Here is a 23,922-nt window from a genome sequence, read left to right as displayed (position 1 = left end):
CGCTCACTCTCTCGCTCACTCTCTCGCTCACTCTCTCACTCACTCTCTCGGTCACTCTCTCGCTTTCTCGCTCACTCTCTCGCTCACTCTCTCGCTCATTCTCTCGCTCATTCTCTCGCTCACTCTCTCGCTCATTCTCTCGCTCACTCTCTCACTCACTCTCTCACTCACTCTCTCACTCACTCTTTCGGTCACTCTCTCGCTTTCTCGCTCACTCTCTCGCTCACTCTCTCGCTCACTCTCTCGCTCACTCTCTCACTCACTCTCTCGGTCACTCTCTCGCTTTCTCGCTCACTCTCTCGCTCACTCTCTCGCTCATTCTCTCGCTCATTCTCTCGCTCATTCTCTCGCTCACTCTCTCACTCACTCTCTCACTCACTCTCTCACTCACTCTTTCGGTCACTCTCTCGCTTTCTCGCTCACTCTCTCGCTCACTCTCTCGCTCACTCTCTCGCTCACTCTCTCACTCACTCTCTCGGTCACTCTCTCGCTTTCTCGCTCACTCTCTCGCTCACTCTCTCGCTCACTCTCTCGCTCACTCGCTCACTCTCTCGCTCACTCTCTCGGTCACTCTCTCGCTCACTCTCTCTCTCACCCTCTCGCTCACTCTCTCGCTCACTCTCTCGCTCTCTCTCGTTCTGCTTCTCCCCCCCTCCCACCCTACACCATTTCTCTCTTTTGGTAGCAGCTCACCCCCCCTCATCCACCTCCTCTTCTCCCTCATTCATCCCCACCCCCCTCTCCCCCCCATTCACCCCCCACCCCCCTCACCATTCACTGCGCCTCGTGCCCGGTAGAGAGATTTGAGTTTTGTTGTTAAGTTTGCCCCAGAAAAGCACCTGGGGGTGGGGTTAGCGCGGGCATCTTCCGCGCTCTGGTCGGAGCCCCCAGGGTGTGTGGGCTGGAGTTCCGCCATGCGGCGCGGCTGACCCACGCCGTGCCGGCCTTCAAGGAGCAGTGGGCGATGGAGGAGGCCGTGTGCTCGGTGGCAGATGACGGGAGCTCTGCATGTAGATATGAGCTACCCGTCGGAGGCCGTCAAACTGCGAGAAGGGCTGCGTGCAGAACGAGGGAGTGAGCGAGAGAGAGAGCGAGAGAGTGAGCGAGAGAGTGAGTGAGAGGTGGGGGTTTACATAAAGCAAAGTAAAAAAAAAAATTACAAAATGGTGAACGAAGCAAAGTGCCGACTACACCGAGCATCTTCTTGTTTCCACTGATCGAAAAAAAGAAGAGAGACGGGAAGAGATTCAGACGAGGTGGGTGGTGTTGGTGACCACCTGGGTTCGATCCCTGGGGTCTGGCTCACCCCCCCCCCCATCTCTCTCTCTACTCAGACTCAGAGAGTTCGTAATGGCCATGTCGTAAGCACTGCTAAGCACCTGGGTTCGATCCCTAGATCTGGGTGTCTCTCTCTGTGTCTCAGAGACCTGCTCAAGGCGCGGCTCCGGCTGGAGCACGCCATGTACCACACACGTGTCGGTGATGTGCACGTCTTCTTCGAACGCTGGGGAGCCGGACAAGCCCCTCTCTGCACCAGCGTGGACGTCACCCTCGTAGTGTTCACCTTCTGAAGCGCTCGCTCGTCACCGTGACCACCATCACCACCACCACCACCACCTCCACCACCACTTCAACCACCTCCACCACTTCCACCACCACCTCCACCACTTCCACCACCTCCACCACCACCACCACTGCCAACCACCACCACCACCTCCACCACTTCCACCACCACCACCACCACCACTGCCAACCACCACCACCTCCACCACTTCCACCACCTCCACCACCACTGCCAATCACCACCACCTCCACCACCACCACAACCACCACAACCACCAGAACCACCACCACCACCACCTCCACCACCACCACAACCTCCACCACCACCACAACCACCGCAACAACCACCACCACCACGTGGCTTTTCTTTCGTGTTGTGCGCGGTGCTTTTAGCGCCACAGCGCGTGGATTTGCAGCGTTTGTTTCCATTTGTGTTGCTGGTGACTTTGTGTATTTCGTATCGAAATCGCCTCCAGTGCTGTTGCTGCTGGCGGCAATAAAAGTTAAATATCGATTTAAAGCTTTCGTGACTGCAGGGATTCATCTTCTTGGTTCTTTCGGTAAAGTCACGTAGAATGGAAATAATAAAATAATAAAAATAAAACATAATAAAATAATTCTCACGACGTTTCGGCCACAACGCAAGCAGCCGTCTTCAGGTGAAGAACAGGTCTGTCGGAAAGACAGCGTCACCTGAGGACGGCTGCTTGCGTTGTGGCCGAAACGTCGTGAGAATTATTTTATTATGTTTTATTTTTATTATTTATTATTTCCCTTCTACGTGACTTTACCGAAAGAACCAAGAAGGGGCAATGAAAGTTGTTTAAAAGTTTAAAAGTCTCAGGGGCATGCCTCTATGCCGTCGGAAGTCGGACGATGGGTTTTCTATTTTGCTTCGTCTAAGAATGACCCCGGCAAGATGTCAAAGAACTGAGTCTGAGGTCCCTTTAAGAGGAGGTCTCTTCATCCTCGCTGGGGGAACATCCTGTACAGGTGTTAGGGCTTTATGTGAGTCTATGGGTCTCTGTGTGAGTCTGTGGGTCTCTGTGTGAGTCTATGGGTCTCTGTATGAGTCTATGGTTCTCTGTATGAGTCTATGGGTCTCTGTGTGAGTCTATGGTTCTCTGTATGAGTCTATGGTTCTCTGTGTGAGTCTATGGGTCTCTGTGTGAGTCTATGAGTCTCTGTGTGAGTCTATGGGTCTTCGTGTGAGTCTATGGGTCTCTGTGTGAGTCTATGGTTCTCTGTATGAGTCTATGGGTCTCTGTATGAGTCTATGGTTCTCTGTATGAGTCTATGGGTCTCTGTGTGAGTCTATGGTTCTCTGTATGAGTCTATGGTTCTCTGTGTGAGTCTATGGGTCTCTGTGTGAGTCTATGAGTCTCTGTGTGAGTCTATGGGTCTTCGTGTGAGTCTATGGGTCTCTGTGTGAGTCTATGAGTCTCTGTGTGAGTCTATGGGTCTCTGTGTGAGTCTATGGGTCTCTGTGTGAGTCTATGGGTCTCTGTGTGAGTCTGTGGGTCTCTGTGTGAGTCTATGGGTCTCTGTATGAGTCTATGGTTCTCTGTATGAGTCTATGGGTCTCTGTGTGAGTCTATGGTTCTCTGTATGAGTCTATGGTTCTCTGTGTGAGTCTATGGGTCTCTGTGTGAGTCTATGAGTCTCTGTGTGAGTCTATGGGTCTTCGTGTGAGTCTATGGGTCTCTGTGTGAGTCTATGAGTCTCTGTGTGAGTCTATGGGTCTCTGTGTGAGTCTATGGGTCTCTGTGTGAGTCTATGGGTCTCTGTGTGAGTCTGTGGGTCTCTGTGTGAGTCTATGGGTCTCTGTATGAGTCTATGGTTCTCTGTATGAGTCTATGGGTCTCTGTGTGAGTCTATGGTTCTCTGTATGAGTCTATGGGTCTCTGTGTGAGTCTATGGGTCTCTGTGTGTGTCTATGGGTCTCTGTGTGAGTCTATGGGTCTTCGTGTGAGTCTATGGGTCTCTGTGTGAGTCTATGAGTCTCTGTGTGAGTCTATGGGTCTCTGTGTGAGTCTATGGGTCTCTGTGTGAGTCTATGGGTCTCTGTGTGAGTCTGTGGGTCTCTGTGTGAGTCTATGGGTCTCTGTATGAGTCTATGGTTCTCTGTATGAGTCTATGGGTCTCTGTGTGAGTCTATGGTTCTCTGTATGAGTCTATGGGTCTCTGTGTGAGTCTATGGGTCTCTGTGTGTGTCTATGGGTCTCTGTGTGAGTCTATGGGTCTCTGTGTGAGTCTATGGGTCTTCGTGTGAGTCTATGGGTCTCTGTGTGAGTCTATGAGTCTCTGTGTGAGTCTATGGGTCTTCGTGTGAGTCTATGGGTCTCTGTGTGAGTCTATGAGTCTCTGTGTGAGTCTATGGGTCTCTGTGTGAGTCTATGGGTCTCTGTGTGAGTTTATGTGAGTTTATGGGTCTCTGTGTGAGTCTATGGGTCTTTGTGTGAGTCTATGGGTCTCTGTGTGAGTCTATGGGTCTCTGTGTGAGTCTATGGGTCTCTGTGTGAGACACGCATAAAGATCCCCCGTGTAGCCTCGGCAGACTGTAGGGGCAAGTTCTGTTAGCGAGTAGCGAGCACCTATGAAGGCCGACACGGCACACGACGGGGTGGGTGGCCAGCACCACGCCCGGCCGCCTTTGTATCCCCAGTGGCGATGTTTACACACCGTACCAGGTACTCATTTGAGGCTGAGTCGACCTAGGAGAGGCCCAGAACTAGTTCAGATATTCTTCACTGGTGTTGGCCGTGTGCGGGAATCGAACCCGGGCTGCCAGGTTCGTAGCGCAGCGCGCTAACCGCTGCACTACCGCTCCCCAAGTACACACACACACACGCGGACACACACACGGACACACACGCAGACGCACACACGGACACACACACACGGACACACAGACACACACACAAGGACACACACACACGGACACACACACGGACACACACACGGACACACACAAACACGTGGACTAGGACACACACACACTGACACACACACGCAGACACACACACACGGACACTTACACGGACACACACACGCAGACACACACACACGGACACTCACACGGACACACACACGGACACACACGGACACACACACACGGACACACACGGACACACACACACACGGAACACACACGGACACACACACGGGCACACACACACGGACACACGGACGTACACACACACACACACGGACGTACACACACACACGGACACACACACACACGGACACACACACGGACACACACACGGACACACACACACGGACACACGGACGTACACACACACACACGGACACACACACACGGACGTACACACACACACACGGACACACACACACACACAGACACACACACACAGGGACACACACACACAGGGACACACACACGGACACACACACACGGACACACACACACACAGGGACACACACATACACAGGGACACACACACGGACACACACACACACACACGGACACACACACACAGGGACACACACATACACAGGGACACACACACGGACACACACACACACACGGACACACACACACAGGGACACACACATACACAGGGACACACACAGACACACTCACGGACACACACACACAGGGACACACACATACACAGGGACACACACACAGGGACACACACACACAGGGACACACACACACACAGGGACACACACACACACAGGGACACACACACACTGACACGCAAGTCAATCCCATCAACTGCCACACATCGACAATGGCAGTCCTTCACAGAATATCACCGCGTTAGTAGCATGGGGGGTCGGTGGGTGGGTGGGGGGGTGGTTGGGTGGGTGGGTGAATGAGTGGGTGGGTAGGTGAGTGGGTGGGTGGGTGGGTGAGTGGGTGAGTGGGTGGGTGGGTGAGTGGATGGGGGGTGGGTGAGTGGATGGGGGGTGGGTGGGTGGGTGAGTGAGTGGGTGAGTGGGTGGGTGGGTAGGTGGGTGAGTGGGTGGGTGGTTGAGTGGGTGGGTGGTTGAGTGGGTGGGTGAGTGGGTGAGTGGGTGGGTGGGTAGGTGGGTGAGTGGGTGGGTGGGTGGTTGAGTGGGTCGGTGGGTGAGTGGGTGTGTGGTTGGTTGAGTGGGTGAGTGGGTGGGTGGGTGGGTGAGTGGGTGGGTGAGTGGATGGGGGGTTGGTGGGTGGGTGAGTGAGTGGGTGAGTGGGTGAGTGGGTGGGTGAGTGGGTGAGTGGGTGGGTGAGTGAGTGGGTGTGTGAGTGGGTGGGTGGGTGAGTGGGTGAGTAGGTGGGTGGGTGGGTGAGTGAGTGGGGGGTGGGTGGGGTAGGGAGTGCGGATTCTCCTCTAACGAGGGTTACGTGAACAGCGGGTCCGAGTCGAGCAAACTAATTACCGGCGCCGTAATGGATGATGTAATTACGCCAAGGGTACACAAGACAAAGCCCAGAGAGAAATAGGGTTACAATCCCCCCTGGCACCCCCCTGCTCACACTCATCCTTGCATCGCCCTCCCACATCGCCATCACTCCATCACCATCATCACCATCACCCCATCACCATCACTATACCCCCAACATCATCATCCCTCCCACATCATCATCATCATCACCATCACCCCACCACTATCACCATCACCCCATCACCCCATCACCCCATCACCCCATCACCATTACCCCATCCCATCACCCCACCACCATCACTATACCCCCAACATCATCATCCCTCCCACATCATCATCACCACCATCACCATCACCCCATCACCATCACACCATCACCCCCATCACCATCACACCATCACCCATCACCATCACCCCATCACCATCACCCCATCATCACCATCACACCATCACCCCATCACCATCACCCCATCATCACCATCACGCCATCACCCCATCACCATCACCCCATCACCATCATCACCATCATCACCATCAACCCATCACCATCAACCCATCACCATCATCCCATCACCATCACCATCAACCCATCACCATCAACCCATCACCATCAACCCATCACCATCACCCCATCACCATCACCCCATCACCATCACCCCACCACCATCACCCCATCACCATCACACCATCACCCCATCACCCATCACCATCACCCCATCACCATCATCACCATCACCATCACCCCATCACCCCATCACCATCACCCCGATCACTATCACCATCACCCCATCACCATCACCCCATCACACCCATCATCACCATCACCCATCACCACCATCACCACCATCACCATCACCCATCACCATCACCCCATCACCACCATCACCATCATCACCATCACCATCACCCCATCACCATCATCACCATCACCATCACACCATCACACCATCACCATCACACAATCACCATCACCCCACCACCATCACCCCACCACCATCACATAATAAAATTATCACGACGTTTCGGCCACAACGCAAGCAGCCGTCCTCAGGTGAAGAAACACGGTTGTCGGAAAGACAGCGTCTGAAGTTTTATTTATTTTATTATTTCCCTTCTACGTGACTTTACCGAAAGAACCGATACTGTGAATCCCCTTGCCGACTCATCAGTTTCAGTCCCACGTGTTCTCAAGCGTGACACTTGCAGAATTTTTGCGACGACTTTTCTCAACGAAATGTGAAATGCTTGCGGAAGGGCGCGTCTGTGCCTGGTGGATACCTTGGGGTTTAAAGCCCCCGGGGGAGGGGTATGATGATTCAATGTCAGCTCAAAGTTCAAAGTTCATTTATTAGGTATATAGCCCTGTGAGCCATTCGGCTCTTGAATCGGGTGCAACCGCAACAAACAAAAAAACAAAAACATGAACAAGAAAACATCGTAAAGTGAATATGTGACTAAGTGCAAACAGAAAATCCAAGAAAAGACGGAAAAATATTGCAGAAAAAAATACCGTTACACACCAACGCTATGTGCAAAAATCCCAGTGGGATGCAAGTCAAACAACAACAACAACCACAAGACAGCTTAGATTAAGGCCATCAGTCTAACTCAGTACTACACCAAACAAACATGGTCAAACCAAAAAACTTTTTGAAAATCACCAAAATGAAGCCATAAAAGCAATGAAACAGTGATCATAGGAACTGTGACCGAATTTTCACAATAAACGACGTCAACAACATGCACCACCAAACTCTGCAGTCTTGTCTCTCGGTGCTCAGACATCGCGTTGTACAGATTGTGTTTTTTATTTTTTTAAAGCACAGAATGTCCACCCCAATGTACAACTTCAAAACTAAACAAAGTTCCAAGCGCAGCCCCTGCAACTCCCTCGCAGCACGGCTCCTCCCAGTGGAAGTTGCCCCTGATAGAGGCCGATCTCGAAGGTCTGAACTGGCCCGCATCTCGACAACGATCTGGTATCAAAATTCGTTCTGATATCGATATTCGTGTGTGTGTGTCGAACTTTCATCGCACCGTACGTAGCCAACCGTGCGAATCAAAAGTGCGGAGAGAAGGACAAGACACTACAGGTCTCTGTGTGAGTCTATGGGTCTCTGTGTGAGTCAATGGGTCTCTGTGTGAGTCTATGGGTCTCTGTGTGAGTCTATGGGTCTCTGTGTGAGTCTATGGGTCTCTGTGTGAGTCTATGGGTCTCTGTGTGAGTCTATGGGTCTCTGTGTGAGTCTATGGGTCTCTGTGTGAGTCTGTGGGTCTCTGTGTGAGTCTATGGGATTCTGTGTGAGTTTGTGGGTTTCTGTGTGAGTCTATGGGATTCTGTGTGAGTCTGTGGGTCTCTATGTAAGTCTATGGGTCTCTGTGTGAGTATACGGGTTTCTGTGTAAGTCTACGGGTCTCTGTCTGAGTCTATGGGTTTCTATGTGAGTCTATGGGATTCTGTGTGAGTCTATGGGTCTCTGTGTGAGTCTATGGCTCTCTGTGTGAGCCTATGGGTCTCTCTGTGAGTCTGTGGGTCTCTGTGTGAGTCTATGGGTCTCTGTGTGAGTCTATGGGATTCTGTGTGAGTTTGTGGGTTTCTGTGTAAGTCTATGGGTCTCTGTGTAAGTCTATGGGTCTCTGTGTGAGTCTATGGGTTTCTGTGTATGTCAATGGGTCTCTGTGTGAGTTTATGGATCTCTGTGTGAGTCTATGGGATTCTGTGAGTCTGTGGGTCTCTGTCTGAGTCTATGGGACTATGTGTGAGTCTACAGGTTTTTTTGTGAGTCTATGGGTCTCTGTGTAAGTCTATGGGTCTCTGTGTGAGTCTATGGGTCTCCGTGTGAGTCTATGGTTCTCTGTGCGAGTCTATGAGTCTCTGTGTGAGTCTATGGGTCTCGGTGTGAGTCTTTGAGTCTCTGTGTGAGTCTATGGGTCTCTGTGTAAGTCTATAGGTCTCTGTGTGAGTCTATGGGTCTCTGTGTGAGTCTATGAGTCTCTGTGTGAGTCTATTGGTCTCTGTGTGAGTCTATGGGTCTCTGTGTGAGTCTATGGGTCTCTGAGTGAGTCTATGGGTCTCTGTGTGAGTCTATGGGTCTCTGTGTGAGTCTATGGGTCTCTGTGTGAGTCTATGGGTCTCTGTGTGAGTCTATGAGTCTCTTATGAGTCTATGAGTCTCTGTGTGAGTCTATGGGTCTCTGTGTGAGTCTATGGGTCTCTCTGTGAGTCTATGGGTCTCTCTGTGAGTCTATGGGTCTCTCTGTGAGTCTATGGGTCTCTGTATAAGTCTATGGGTCTCTGTGTAGGCAACGTACCTCACCAACCGTGCTAATTGGAGGTGCGGGACCTACAGTGCGCTAACCGCTGCGCCACCGCTCCCTATGACTCCAATATGACCCTCCCCACCCCCCAAAAACTCCTTTACCCTTCGCATGTGACGCGTGTTTGTAAGATTAATTAGCGGTCATTAGCCCACGATTGATGAGTCAGCGGCAACGGAGAAAGATTTGAAAACATTTTCATTCTGCGTAGCTCGTCGGCCAATGTATTAAGTGCTCCGATGCTTATTAAGATGATGGCGATGATGGGTAGTAGTATTGTTATTATTATTATGGTGATATAATGCTTGAGACCTTTAGTTTATCTACTGCTGGATGGGGTCATCCCTACACAACCCCCAACCCTGCACGCCTTGACCCCGAGTTCGATTCCCCAAGACGATTATTTGAACCGGCTCCGGTCTTCCCCTAGGTCGGCTCGGCCTCAAATGAGTACCCGGTTTGTTGCGGTGTTTGAGCAGCATCGCCAACTGGGGGAGACAAAGGCGGCCGGGCGTGTTGCTGCTGCTTGCTCGCAGCACTTGCCCCTACAGTCTGTCGAAGGCTATACGGGTGACCTTTGTCTTTGTGCCTGTGTGCTTGTGTGAAAACGCGGCACCACCAACTTGACTCAACTTTTTTTTCATTGGGTTTAATAATCGATCACCTTCAAAGACGTCATCAAAATGATTGTCAACATCATCATCATCGATTTAAAGCTTTCGTGACTGCAGGGATTCATCTTCTTGGTTCTTTCGGTAAAGTCACGTAGAAGGGAAGTAATAAAATAATAAAAATACAACATAATAAAATAATTCTCACGACGTTTCGGCCACAACGCAAGCAGCCGTCCTCAGGTGATGCTTGGTGGTGTTTCATTCTTCACCTGAGGACGGCTGCTTGCGTTGTGGCCGAAACGTCGTGAGAATTATTTTATTATGTTTTATTTTTATTATTTTATTACTTCCCTTCTACGTGACTTTACCGAAAGAACCAAGAAGATCATCATCATCATTTTTGGGGTTTGGCGGGTTGGTGTGTATGTTGTTTGTATGTTTGACCAATTCTTCACCCATGAATTCACCTTGGCTACCACGAGGGTAAACAGGATGGACTACCTGGGACACTCACCCGGGTCGTCCACCCTTCACATGTCCCGCACGACGCATTGACCAGCGCGGTGAAGTATGGGCCAACAGCACCTCCTTGATTGAACGGGGTTGATGTTGTTCGACCAACCTGCAAATTGTACTCATTTACTCATTAAGAAAAGAACATTTCAACTGCAATAACTCAGTAGCAGACCCTCCCTCTCCTCCCTCCTACCCTCCAGCCAGTCAGCCAGTCAGTCAGCCAGCCAGTCAGTCAGCCAGCCAGCCAGCCAGTCAGTCAGCCAGCCAGTTAGTCATTCAGTCAGCCAGCCAGTTAGTCAGTCAGTCAGCCAGCCAGTCAGTCAGCCAGCCAGTTAGTCAATCAGTCAGCCAGTCAATCAGCCAGCCAGTCAGCCAGTCAGCCAGTCAGTCAGCCAGTCAGCCAGCCAGTCAGCCAGTCAGCCAGTCAGTCAGCCAGCCAGCCAGTCAGCCAGTCAGCCAGTCAGTCAGCCAGCCAGTCAGTCAGTCAGCCAGTCAGTCAGTCAGTCAGTCAGCCAGTCAGTCAGTCAGTCAGCCAGCCAGTCAGCCAGTCAGCCAGTCAGCCAGTCAGCCAGCCAGTCAGCCAGCCAGTCAGCCAGCCAGTCAGTCAGCCAGCCAGCCAGTCAGCCAGTCAGTCAGCCAGCCAGCCAGTCAGCCAGTCAGCCAGTCAGTCAGCCAGCCAGTCAGTCAGCCAGTCAGTCAGTCAGTCAGTCAGTCAGTCAGCCAGTCAGTCAGTCAGTCAGTCAGCCAGTCAGCCAGTCAGCCAGCCAGCCAGTCAGCCAGCCAGTCAGCCAGTCAGTCAGCCAGCCAGTCAGTCAGTCAGTCAGCCAGTCAGTCAGTCAGCCAGTCAGCCAGCCAGTCAGTCAGTCAGCCAGTCAGTCAGCCAGCCAGCCAGTCAGTCAGCCAGTCAGTCAGTCAGCCAGTCAGCCAGCCAGCCAGTCAGTCAGTCAGTCAGCCAGTCAGTCAGCCAGTCAGTCAGCCAGTCAGCCAGTCAGCCAGCCAGTCAGTCAGTCAGTCACCAGTCAGCCAGTCAGCCAGCCAGTCAGCCAGTCAGTCAGCCAGCCAGTCAGTCAGTCAGTCAGCCAGTCAGTCAGTCAGCCAGTCAGCCAGCCAGTCAGTCAGTCAGCCAGTCAGCCAGCCAGCCAGTCAGTCAGCCAGTCAGTCAGTCGGCCAGTCAGCCAGCCAGCCATCAGTCAGTCAGTCAGCCAGTCAGTCAGCCAACCAGTCAGTCAGTCAGCCAGTCAGTCCAGTCAGTCAGTCAGTCAGCCAGCCAGCCAGTCAGTCAGTCAGCCAGTCAGTCAGTCAGTCAGCCAGTCAGCCAGCCAGTCAGTCAGCCAGTCAGCCAGTCAGCCAGCCAGCAGTCAGTCAGCCAGTCAGTCAGCCAGCCAGTCAGCCAGCCAGTCAGTCAGCCAGCCAGTCAGTCAGTCAGTCAGCCAGTCAGTCAGTCAGCCAGTCAGCCAGCCAGTCAGTCAGTCAGCCAGTCAGCCAGCCAGTCAGTCAGTCAGTCAGCCAGTCAGTCAGCCAGCCAGCCAGCAAAACTTCTGTTCTGACGCGAGTACCGATAACTTAGCAAGGAAACTTGTGAGCCTCGTGAAGTTTTCTTTTTTCGCAGATCGTCGTCTTGAGATTCAATTCAAATCGCCACCGCACTCCCCCATCGCTCGAGCGACACAGACACACGAAGACGAGGGTGCGATTTGGAACCGGTTTGCTGGAGATGTCACTGCGGTTATACTGTGGTGGGGGGGGGGGGGGGGCTCTGTAGGCCCGGGGCGGTCGCCCAGATTCGCCGTGCCTTGGGGGACGGCTCTGATCACTGTCCGGGCTTAGGGCACTAATTGCGAGTTGAGTGAGAGGGTGAGTTAGTCAAGGAGTTAGAGGGTGAGTGGGAGGATGAGTGGGTGGGTGGGCAGGAGAGAGAGAGAGAACGGGTGAGTGGCGGGGTGAGTGAGAGGGTGAGTGAGCAAGTGAGTGAGAGGGTGAGTGAGTGAGTGTGAGAGAGTGAGTGACCGAGTGAGAGTGAGAGAGTGAGAGAGTGAGTGAGAGAGTGAGTGAGTGTGAGAGGGTGAGTGAGCGAGTGAGTGAGCGAGTGTGAGCATGAGAGGGTGAGTGAGAGGGTGAGTTAGTCAGGGAGTTAGAGGGTGAGTGGGAGGATGAGTGGGTTAGTGGGCAGGAGAGAGAGAGAACGGGTGAGTGGCGGGGTGAATGAGAGGGTGAGTAAGCGAGTGAGTGAGAGGGTGAGCTAGTCCGGGAGTGGGCAGGAGAGAGGGCGAGTTAGAGGGTGAGTGGGAGGATGAGTGGGTGGGTGGGCAGAAGAGAGAGAGAGAGAGAACAGGTGAGTGGCGGGGTGAGTGAGAGGGTGAATGAGCGATTGAGTGAGCGAGAGTGAGCAGGAGAGGGTGAGTGAGAGGGTGAGCCAGCGTGAGTGTGAGAGAGTGAGTGACCGAGTGAGTGAGAGTGAGTGAGTGAGTGAGAAAGTGAGTGAGAGAGAGAGTGTGAGTGAGAGTGAGAGAGGGAGTGGGTGTGTGAGAGTGAGTGAGAGTGAGTGAGTGAGAGTGAGAGTGTGAGAGTGAGTGAGTGAGTGAGAAAGTGAGTGAGAGAGAGAGTGTGAGTGAGAGTGAGAGAGTGAGTGGGTGTGTGAGAGTGAGTGAGAGTGAGTGAGTGAGAGTGAGAGTGTGAGAGTGAGTGAGAAAGTGAGTGAGAGAGAGAGTGAGTGAGAGTGAGTGAGTGAGAGTGAGTGAGTGAGAGTGAGTGAGAGAGTGAGTGGGTGTGTGAGAGTGAGTGAGAGTGAGTGAGTGAGAGTGAGAGTGTGAGAGTGAGTGAGAAAGTGAGTGAGAGAGAGAGTGAGTGAGAGTGAGTGAGTGAGAGTGAGTGAGTGAGAGTGAGTGAGAGTGAGAGTGAGTGGGTGTGTGAGAGTGAGTGAGAGTGAGTGAGTGAGAGTGAGAGTGTGAGAGTGAGTGAGAGTGAGTGAGTGAGTGGGTTTGTGAGAGTGAGTGAGTGAGAGTGAGTGAGAGTGAGAGAGTGAGTGGGTGTGTGAGAGTGAGTGAGAGTGAGTGAGTGGGTGTGTGAGAGTGAGTGAGTGAGAGTGAGTGAGAGTGAGAAAGTGAGTGGGTGTGTGAGAGTGAGTGAGTGAGAGTGAGTGAGTGAGAGTGAAAGTGAGTGAGAGAGAGAGTGAGTGAGAGTGACAGTGAGTGAGTGAGAGTGACAGTGAGTGAGTGAGAGTGAGAGTGTGAGAGTGAGTGAGAGTGAGAGAGTGAGTGGGTGTGTGAGAGTGAGTGAGAGTGAGTGAGTGAGTGGGTGTGTGAGAGTGAGTGAGTGAGAGTGAGTGAGAGTGAGAGAGTGAGTGGGTGAGTGAGAGTGAGTGAGAGTGAGAAAGTGAGTGGGTGTGTGAGAGTGAGTGAGAGTGAGTGAGTGAGAGTGAGAGTGTGAGAGTGAGTGAGAGTGAGAAAGTGAGTGAGAGTGAGTGAGAGTGAGTGAGTGAGAGTGAGTGAGAGTGAGAGTGTGAGAGTGAGTGAGAGTGAGAGAGTGAGTGGGTGTGTGAGAGTGAGTGAGTGAGAGTGAGTGAGAGTGAGAGAGTGAATGGGTGTGTGAGAGTGAGTGAGAGTGAGTGAGTGAGAGTGAGAGTGTGAGAGTGAGTGAGAGTGAGAGAGTGAGAGTGTGAGAGTGAGTGAGAGTGAGAGAGTGAGTGAGAGTGGAGTGAGAGTGTGAGAGTGAGTGAGAGTGAGTGAGTGAGAGTGAGAGTGTGAGAGTGAGTGAGAGTGAGAGAGTGAGAGTGTGTGAGAGTGTGAGAGTGAGTGAGAGTGAGTGAGTGAGAGTGAGAGTGTGAGAGTGAGTGAGAGTGAGAGAGTGAGTGGGTGTGTGAGAGTGAGTGAGAGTGAGAGTGTGAGAGTGAGTGAGAGTGAGAGTGAGAGTGTGAGAGGAGTGAGAGTGAGAGAGTGAGAGTGAGGAGTGAGGTGAGGAGTGTGAGAGTGAGTGAGAGTGAGTGAGTGAGAGTGAGAGTGTGAGAGTGAGTGAGAGTGAGTGAGTGAGAGTGAGTGAGAGTGTGAGAGTGAGTGAGAGTGAGTGAGTGAGAGTGAGAGTGTGAGAGTGAGTGAGAGTGAGAGAGTGAGTGAGAGTGAGTGAGAGTGAGTGAGAGTGAATGGGTGTGTGAGAGTGAGTGAGAGTGAGAGTGTGAGAGTGAGTGAGAGTGAGAGAGTGAGTGGGTGTGTGAGAGTGAGTGAGAGTGAGTGAGTGAGAAAGTGAGTGAGAGAGAGAGTGAGTGAGAGTGAGTGAGTGAGTGAGAGTGAGAGTGTGAGAGTGAGTGAGAGTGAGAGAGTGAGTGGGTGTGTGAGAGTGAGTGAGAGTGAGAGAGTGAGAGTGAGAGTGTGAGAGTGAGTGAGTGAGTGAGAAAGTGAGTGAGAGAGAGAGTGAGTGAGAGTGAGTGAGTGAGTGAGAGTGAGAGTGTGAGAGTGAGTGAGTGAGTGAGAAAGTGAGTGAGAAAGAGAGTGAGTGAGAGTGAGTGAGTGAGTGAGAGTGAGAGTGTGAGAGTGAGTGAGTGAGTGAGAAAGTGAGTGAGAGAGAGAGTGAGTGAGAGTGAGTGAGTGAGAGTGAGTGGGTGTGTGAGAGTGAGTGAGAGTGAGTGAGTGAGTGAGAGTGAGAGTGTGAGAGTGAGTGAGTGAGTGAGAAAGTGAGTGAGAGAGAGAGGGAGTGAGAGTGAGTGAGTGAGAGTGAGTGGGTGTGTGAGAGTGAGTGAGTGAGTGAGAGTGACCGAGTGTGAGAGTGAGTGAGTGAATGAGTGTGAGCGAGTGAGTGAGTGAGCGAGAGTGAGAGAGAATGAGTGAGTGAGAGAGAATGAGTGAGTAAGAGTGACCGAGTGTGTGAGAGTGAGTGAGTGAGAGAGTGAGTGACCGAGAGAGTGTGTGAGAGTGAGTGAGAGAGTGACCGAGAGAGTGAGTGAGAGAGTGTGAGAGAGTGAGTGAGTGAGAGAGTGAGTGACCGAGAGAGTGAGTGTGAGAATGTGAGAGTGAGTGAGAGAGTGACCGAGAGAGTGAGTGAGAGAGTGTGAGAGAGTGAGTGAGTGAGAGAGTGAGTGACCGAGAGAGTGAGTGTGAGAATGTGAGAGTGAGTGAGAGAGTGACCGAGAGAGTGAGTGAGAGAGTGTGAGAGAGTGAGTGAGTGAGAGAGTGAGTGACCGAGAGAGTGAGTGTGAGAATGTGAGAGTGAGTGAGAGAGTGACCGAGAGAGTGTGAGAGAGAGTGTGAGAGAGTGAGTGAGTGAGAGAGTGAGTGACCGAGAGAGTGTGTGAGAGTGAGTGAGAGAGTGACCGAGAGAGTGAGTGAGAGAGTGTGAGAGAGTGAGTGAGTGAGAGAGTGAGTGACCGAGAGAGTGAGTGTGAGAATGTGAGAGTGAGTGAGAGAGTGACCGAGAGAGTGTGAGAGAGAGTGTGAGAGAGTGAGTTAGTGAGAGAGTGAGTGACCGAGAGAGTGTGTGAGAGAATGTGAGAGTGAGTGAGAGTGACCGAGTGTGTGAGAGTGAGTGAGTGAGTGACTTTGAGAGAGTGTGTGTGAGTGAGTGAGAGTGACCGAGTGTGACCGAGTGTGAGAGAGAGCGAGAGTGAGTGAGAGAGTGACCGAGAGAGTGAGTGTGTGTGAGAGAGAGAGAGTGACCGAGCGAGAGTGAGAGAGTGAGTGAGCGAGAGTGGGACAACGCTCTAGACAGAGTGGTGTGTGTGTGTGTGGGGGGGTGCTACGTGGGGGGCTCGGTGGGGGGAGGGGGTGACCGCGTTACTTGCAGCTATTGTTTGCCGGGTCTCTGCCTGATTGATTGCTGCTGACTGCTGTGACAATGGCTGTCAAGTTTGACCATAAGGTTTTTTTTTTTCTGCAGCCATTTGGAACGTAACAAGGAGAAAGGAGACGGGGGGGAGAGGGAGTGGGTGGGGGGGGAGGTGGGAAAAAAACTTGCTCCTGCCCGTGCGTGGTGTGGTGTGATGTGGTGTGGTGTGTGTGGTGTGTGTGGTGTGGTGTGATGTGGTGTGGTGTGTGTGGTGTGTGGTGTGTGTGGTGTGTGTGGTGTGGTGTGTGTGGTGTGGTGTGTGTGGTGTGTGTGTGTGTGGTGTGTGGTGTGGTGTGTGTGGTGTGTGTGGTGTGGTGTGTGTGGTGTGGTGTGTGGTGTGTGGTGTGATGTGTGGTGGTGTGTGGTGTGTGTGGTGTGGTGTGATGTGGTGTGGTGTGTGTGGTGTGTGTGGTGTGTGGTGTGTGTGGTGTGGTGTGTGTGGTGTGGTGTGTGTGGTGTGTGTGTGTGTGTGGTGTGTGGTGTGGTGTGTGTGGTGTGTGGTGTGTGTGTGGTGTGGGTGTGTGTGTGGTGTGGTGTAAGGGCGTGTGGTGTGTGGTATGTGGTGTGTGGTGTGGTGTGTGGTGTGTGTGGTGTGTGTGGTGTGTGGTGTGTGTGTGTGTGGTGTGTGTGGTGTGGTGTGTGTGGGGTGTGTGGGGTGTGTGTGTGTGTGGTGTGTGTGGTGTGTTGTGTGGTGTGGTGTGTGGTGTGGTGTGTGTGGTGTGGTGTGTGGGTGTGTGTGATGTGTGTGGTGGTGTGTGTGGTGTGTGTGTGTGGTGTGATGTGGGTGTGGTGTGTGTGGTGTGGTGTGTGTGTGTGGTGTGTGTGGTGTGTGTGGTGTGTGGTGTGTGTGGTGTGGTGTGTGTGGTGTGGTGTGTGTGGTGTGTGTGTGTGTGGTGTGTGGTGTGGTGTGTGTGGTGTGTGTGTGTGTGTGGTGTGTGGTGTGGTGTGTGGTGTGTGGTGTGTGTGTGGTGTGGGTGTGTGTGTGGCGTGGTGTAAGGGCGTGTGGTGTGTGTGGTGTGTGTGGTGTGGTGTAAGGGCGTGTGGTGTGTGGTATGTGGTGTGTGGTGTGGTGTGTGGTGTGGTGTGTGGTGTGGTGTGTGGTGTGCCGTGCGTGTGTGGTGTGTGGGGTGGGGTGGGTGTGTGTGTGGAGTGGTGTGTAGTGTGCCGTGCGTGTGTGGGGTGTAGTGTGCGTGTGTGGTGTGGTGTGCCGTGCGTGTGTGGTGTGTGTGGTGTGTGTGGTGTGTGTGGTGTGTGTGTGTTGTGTGGTATGTAGTGTGGGGTGGTGTAATGTGCCGTGCGTGTGTGGTGTGTGGTGTGGTGTGTGGCGTGATGTGGTGTGGTGTGTGTGGTGTGTGTGGTGTGTGTGGTGTGAGGTGTGGTGTGTGTGTGGTGTGTGGTGTGTGTGGTGTGTGTGGTGTGTGTGGTGTGTGGTGGTGTGGGTGGTGTGTGGCGTGCGTGTGTGGTGTGTGGTGTGCGTGTGTGGTGTGTGGTGTGTGGTGTGATGTGTGGTGTGTGATGTGTGTGGTGTGCCGTGCGTGTGTGGTGTGGTGTGTGGTGTGTGATGTGGGGTGGTGTGTGGTGTGTGGTGGTGTGTGGTGTGTGGTGTGCGTGTGTGGTGTGGGGTGGTGTGTGGTGTGTGGTGTGTGGTGTGGTGTGTGGTGTGGGGTGGTGTGTGGTGTGTGGTGTGTAGTGTGGGTGGTGTGTGGTGTGTGGTGTGTGGTGTGTGGTGTGTGGTGTGTGGTGTGGTGTGTGGTGTGTGGTGTGCGTGTGTGGTGTGCCGTGCGTGTGTGGTGTGGTGTGTGGTGTGGTGTGATGTGCCGTGCGTGTGTGGTGTGTGGTGTGTGGTGTGTGGTGTGATGTGGTGTGATGTGGTGTGTGTGGTGTGTGGTGTGTGTGGTGTGTGTGGTGTGATGTGGTTCGACAGTGTCACATGTTGGGTTGGTGCTGGCATCACCATCATCGTCGCCACGACCCTGATCGTCATGATCATTGCTGTGTTGAACTTCTTTCGCGCCGTACGTTGCCAACCGTGCTACTCGGAGATGTGTGAGAAATATCACAAACTAAACACATCAATGTCGCTATCACGATCATCATCATCATCATCGTTATCATCATCATCATCAAAATCATTGGCTTCATCATCATTATTGCTGTCATCATCATCATCACGATCGTCACCATCATCATCATCATCGCCACCATCATCATCATCATCACAATCAAATTGTTTAATGTGTCGTGAAACCGCGACCATCCCGACACAGCTAAGTTAGTAAGTGTCGTCACCTAAACACAATGTACCAACTGGTTACCCTTCAACACACCTGAACTCGTAACTCGATGGCACGCTTTGTTAACGCGATGTTAACCTCACTAATTGGCTGTGTCGGTGGTGGCGGGTTTAACGACACATTAGTAGGTACGAGATCTAACCCCAAACAAACTATAAACCTACATTTAGATTGAAAGCTTTCGTGACTGCAGGGATTCATCTTCTTGGTTCTTTCGGTAAAGTCACGTAGAAGGGAAGTAATACAATGATAAAAATAAAAGATAATAAAATACATTTCGATTTAAAGCTTTCGTGACTGCAGGGATTCATCTTCTTGGTTCTTTCGGTAAAGTCACAACAGACCTGGTCTTCACCTGAGGACTGCGGCTTGCGTTGTGGCCGAAACGTCGTGAGAATTATTTTATTATGTTTTATTTTTATTATTTTATTATTTCCCTTCTACGTGACTTTACCCCTTTATTATGAATAATATTAGTGGCGAAAGCCTACTTACTCCTACTATTACGTGTTTAACAACAATAAGAACAATTCGTTATATTTGCAATCAGCGACTCCTCAACTTACGAACGAGTTCGGTTCTAGAGGTCCGTTCGTAAATCGATGTGTCCGTAAGTCCAAGTTTACGCCTGTCCATTTCAATCACATTCATATTCTTAGGTTTTTTCGGTAAAGTCACGTAGGTAAAACAATTAAAATTAATAAAAGTAAAATAAAAACTAAATAAAAATCACGACGTTTCGGAGGCAACACAAGCTTCCGTCTTCTTTGCCTACGTGACTTTACCGAAAAAACCCAAGAATATGAATCCTTGCAGTCACGAAAGCTTCAAATCTAGAATCATTTCAATCAGTTCGTACGGTGTCGACATCTCCTGTAGATGCCACCACCCCCATCAATTGCTCGTCGATTGAACTTTCGACTCTCAGTTCTAACGGGCAACTGGACGTGCAACGGACCCAGGGTTTTTTTCGTATCTCTGAAAGTATGTAAGTCGAACGTTCGTAAGTAGAGGAGGGACGTCTTGACAGACATGTGTTCTGCACGTGCGGGAATTCGAACGCTCTTGCCGTTCTCAGGCTCGCCTCGGGCGCGCGATATTTGGCTTCGGATACAGTCGAGGGGGGGGGGGGGGAGGTGTGAAATTGCCGTGCAAATGTTTGCCAAAATACTTGGACGTGTGGCAACAGATTTCACGACCTCTATCCAAAACACGAGAATTCGCGTCTCGCTCGCTCTCTCACTCTCTCTCTGTCTCTCGCTTGTAATTTCCATGAGGTTCATAATGGACATGCCCGTGTCAGAGACACTGAACTAGCATCGCTAACATCCTGGGTTCGAGCCCTGGGTCTGGGTGTCTCTCTCTCTCTCTCTCAAGGGGTTCATAATGGCCATGTCAGAGACACTGATTTAGCACCGCTGAGCCGTCTGGGTTCGAGCCCTGGGTCTGGGTGTGTCTCTCTCTTTCTCTTAGGGGGTTCATAATTGGCCATGCCCGTGTCAGAGACACTGAACTAGCACTGCTAACATCCTGGGTTCGAGCCCTGAGTCTGGGTGTCTCTCTCTCTCAAGGGGTTCATAGTGGCCATGTCAGAGACACTGATTTAGCACCGCTGAGCCGTCTGGGTTCGAGCCCTGGGTCTGGGTGTGTCTCTCTCTTTCTCTTAGGGGGTTCATAATTGGCCATGCCCGTGTCAGAGACACTGAACTAGCACTGCTAACATCCTGGGTTCGAGCCCTGAGTCTGGGTGTCTCTCTCTCTCAAGGGGTTCATAGTGGCCATGTCAGAGACACTGATTTAGCACCGCTGAGCCGTCTGGGTTCGAGCCCTGGGTCTGGGTGTCTGTCTCTCTCTCTCTTTCTCGTAGGGGGTTCATAATGGCCATGCCAGAGAGGCTGGATTCGAGCCCAGGACTTCAACAATTCAGTATCTCAGACTCGATCAGAGGGTGCTGGCTTAGAGTATTTGTACATGCTCATTGTGAACGTAATGAGAGCTAGAGCCAGACATAGGGCTCTAACCCAGGTCCTTAGCAGTGTTAGGTGCGTGTCTCTTAAATATCCATTGTTAACCCTCACAGAGAGAGAGTGAGAGACACCCAGACCCAGGAATCGAACCCAGGTTCTTAGCAGTGTTAGGTACGTGTCTCTGAATTATCAATTGTTAACCGAGAGAGAGAGAGAGAGACACCCAGACCCAGGAATCGAACCCAGGTTCTTAGCAGTGTTAGGTACGTGTCTCTGGAATATCCATTGTCAACCCACACTGAGAGAGAAAGACACCCATACCCAGGACTCGAACCCAGGTTCTTAGCAGTGTTAGGTACGTGTCTCTGAATTATCAATTGTTAACCCTCATTGAGAGAGACACCCAGACCCAGGGATCTAACCCAGGTTCTTAGCAGTGTTAGGTACGTGTCTCTGGAATATCCATTGTCAACCCACACTGAGAGAGAAAGACACCTATACCCAGGACTCGAACCCAGGTTCTTAGCAGTGTTAGGTACGTGTCTCTGAATTATCAATTGTTAACCCTCACAGAGAGAGAGAGAGAGAGACCCCCAGACCCAGGAATCGAACCCAGGTTCTTAGCAGTGTTAGGTACGTGTATCTGAAATATGCATTGTCAACCTTCACTGAGAGAGACACCCAGACCCAGGAATCGAACCCAGGTTCTTAGCAGTGTTAGGTACGTGTCTCTTAAATATCCATTGTTAACCCTCACAGAGAGAGAGACACCAGACCCAGGAATCTAACCCAGGTTCTTAGCAGTGTTAGGTACGTGTCTCTTAATATCCATTGTTAACCCTCACTGAGAGAGAGAGACACCCAGACCCAGGACTCGAACCCATGTTCTTAGCAGTGTTAGGTACGTGTCTCTGAAATATCCATTGTCAACCAACACTGAGAGAGAAAGACACCCATACCCAGGACTCGAACCCAGGTTCTTAGCAGTGTTAGGTACGTGTCTCTGAATTATCAATTGTTAACCCTCACAGAGAGAGAGAGAGAGACACCCAGACCCAGGAATCGAACCCAGGTTCTTAGCAGTGTTAGGTACGTGTCTCTGAAATATGCATTGTCAACCCTCACTGAGAGAGACACCCAGACCTAGGGATCGAATCCAGGGTCTTAGCAGTGTTAGGTACGTTGCTCTGAAATATCCATTGTTAACCCTCACAGAGAGAGAGAGAGACACCAGACCCAGGAATCTAACCCAGGTTCTTAGCAGTGTTAGGTACGTGTCTCTGAAATATCCATTGTCAACCAACACTGAGAGAGAGAGACACCCAGACCCAGGAATCGAACCCAGGTCCTTAGCAAAACTGTGGTATAATTAAAACAAGTGGTAACCAATAGGTTTGAAAACATTCATGGACATTATAAAATATTCTTAGGTTTTTTTCGGTAAAGTCACGTAGGTAAAAAATTAAAATTAATAAAAGTAAATTAAAAATAAAATAAAAATCACGACGTTTTATTTTTTATTATTTTATTATTTCTCTTCTCCGTGATGACTTTACCGAAAGAACCAAGAAGATAAATCCCTGCAGTCACGAAAGCTTTAACTCGAAATACAATAATATAATATTATTTTATTGTATAATATTAGTACATTATTTTATTATATCAGTATTTTATATTATTTTATTATTTTATTCTATTATATCATTTTATTATGTTTTTTTTTATTATTTCTCTTCCACGTGACTTTTACCGAAAGAACCAAGAAGAGAAAAAATACAAAAACTAATTTTGCTCCCCCTTGCAAGCCGAGATCTCATCCTCTGCAGTCATTACCCAGGGCACGTGGCCCATGCCTGAGGGTGAGTGGGAGGGGGGGTGGACGATGATGACGCAGATCGACCTCTAAACCGAGGGCGTCAAACGTCAACCACGTCTAGTTAACTCCGACGAAAAGGCGGCACGCGGAGGGCATTTTGCCGACCGATAACATTCACGGCAAAGTGTGTGGGGGGAGGGGAGGGAGGGTGTCGTTTTTGTTGGGTTGTTGTTGTTGTTGTAATCAACCAGGTAGGGTGTTGACTGTTATGTTATCCGACTCTCTGTTGTGTTACATTGCATTTATAAGCACACTAGATTTGTGTTTCTATTTTATTTATACCTGATGATGATTGCTTGTGTTGCAATCGAAACGTCCTATGCTAGTATTTAATTTATTTTGTTATTTTATCTTTATACGTCACTTTTCCGAAAGAACCAAAGAATAATTCCTGCAGTCACGAAAGCTCCAAATTAAGTTGTTGTTGTTGCGTTGTTGTTGTTGTTGTGTGTGCGTGCGACCGGTGCAGTGGTTAAAGATCGCGGGCGAGTAGATTGTGTGTCGTGGCCGCCCTCCTCCACCCGACGCGGTCGGATCACGATGGGAGCAGAACGGGACGGTTGGAGAGTAAACCCACTGCGAACGTCTACAATTGAGTCTGTGGGTCTCTGTGTGAGTCTGTGGGTCTCTGTGTGAGTCTGTGGGTCTCTGTGTGGTGAGTCTATGGTTCTCTGTGTGGTGAGTCTGTGGGTCTCTGTGTGGTGAGTCTATGGGTCTCTGTGTGGGGAGTCTATGTGTCTCTGTGTGGTGAATCTATGGGTCTCTGTGTGAGTCTATGGGTCTCTGTGTGGTGAATCTATGGGTGTCTGTGTGATGAGTCTATGGGTCTCTGTGTGTTGAGTCTATGGGTCTCTGTGTGGTGAATCTATGAGTGTCTGTGTGGTAAGTTTGTGGGTCTCTGTGTGGTGAGTCTATGGGTCTCTGTGTGGTGAGTCTGTGGGTCTCAGTGTGGTGAGTCTATGTGTCTTTGTGTGATGAGTCTGTGGGTCTGTCTGTGATGAGTATATGGGTTCTGTGTGGTGAGTCTATGGGTCTCTGTGTGGTGAGTCTATGGGTCTCTGTGTGGTGAGTATATGGGTCTCTGTGTGGTGAGTCTGTGGGTCTCAGTGTGGTGAGTCTATGTGTCTTTGTGTGATGAGTCTGTGGGTCTGTCTGTGATGAGTCTATGGGTCTTTGTGTGGTGGGTCTATGGGTCCTTGTGTGTTGAGTCTACGGGTCTCTGTGTGGTGAGTCTGTGGGTCTCTGTGTGGTGAAGCTTTGAGTCTTATATATTATATATAAATGTATCTTTTCTACAATTCTTATAATATATGAAATGTCTGTTATCTACAACATACATTTCTTACCATTCTAACATTGTATATTAAACCAACATTGCAAACTAATTATCAGTATATTATACACAATGAATTATGCACGCAATGCAGTATGTGTGCATTTCACAATATAAATATACCGTATACAATGTACATCATTGTACCAATCTACGATGCTATGCAATTAACGTCGCATGCAATATGCATTGTGTACAATTAAACATTGCGTATTATGTCACGTTTTCGATGT

The sequence above is a fragment of the Lethenteron reissneri genome, chromosome 58 (genome assembly GCF_015708825.2).
Source record: "Lethenteron reissneri isolate LAM-NWPU_2019-01 chromosome 58, ASM1570882v1, whole genome shotgun sequence".
Classification (NCBI taxonomy): Eukaryota; Metazoa; Chordata; class Hyperoartia; order Petromyzontiformes; family Petromyzontidae; genus Lethenteron; species Lethenteron reissneri.
This window is presented reverse-complemented; position numbering follows the sequence as displayed.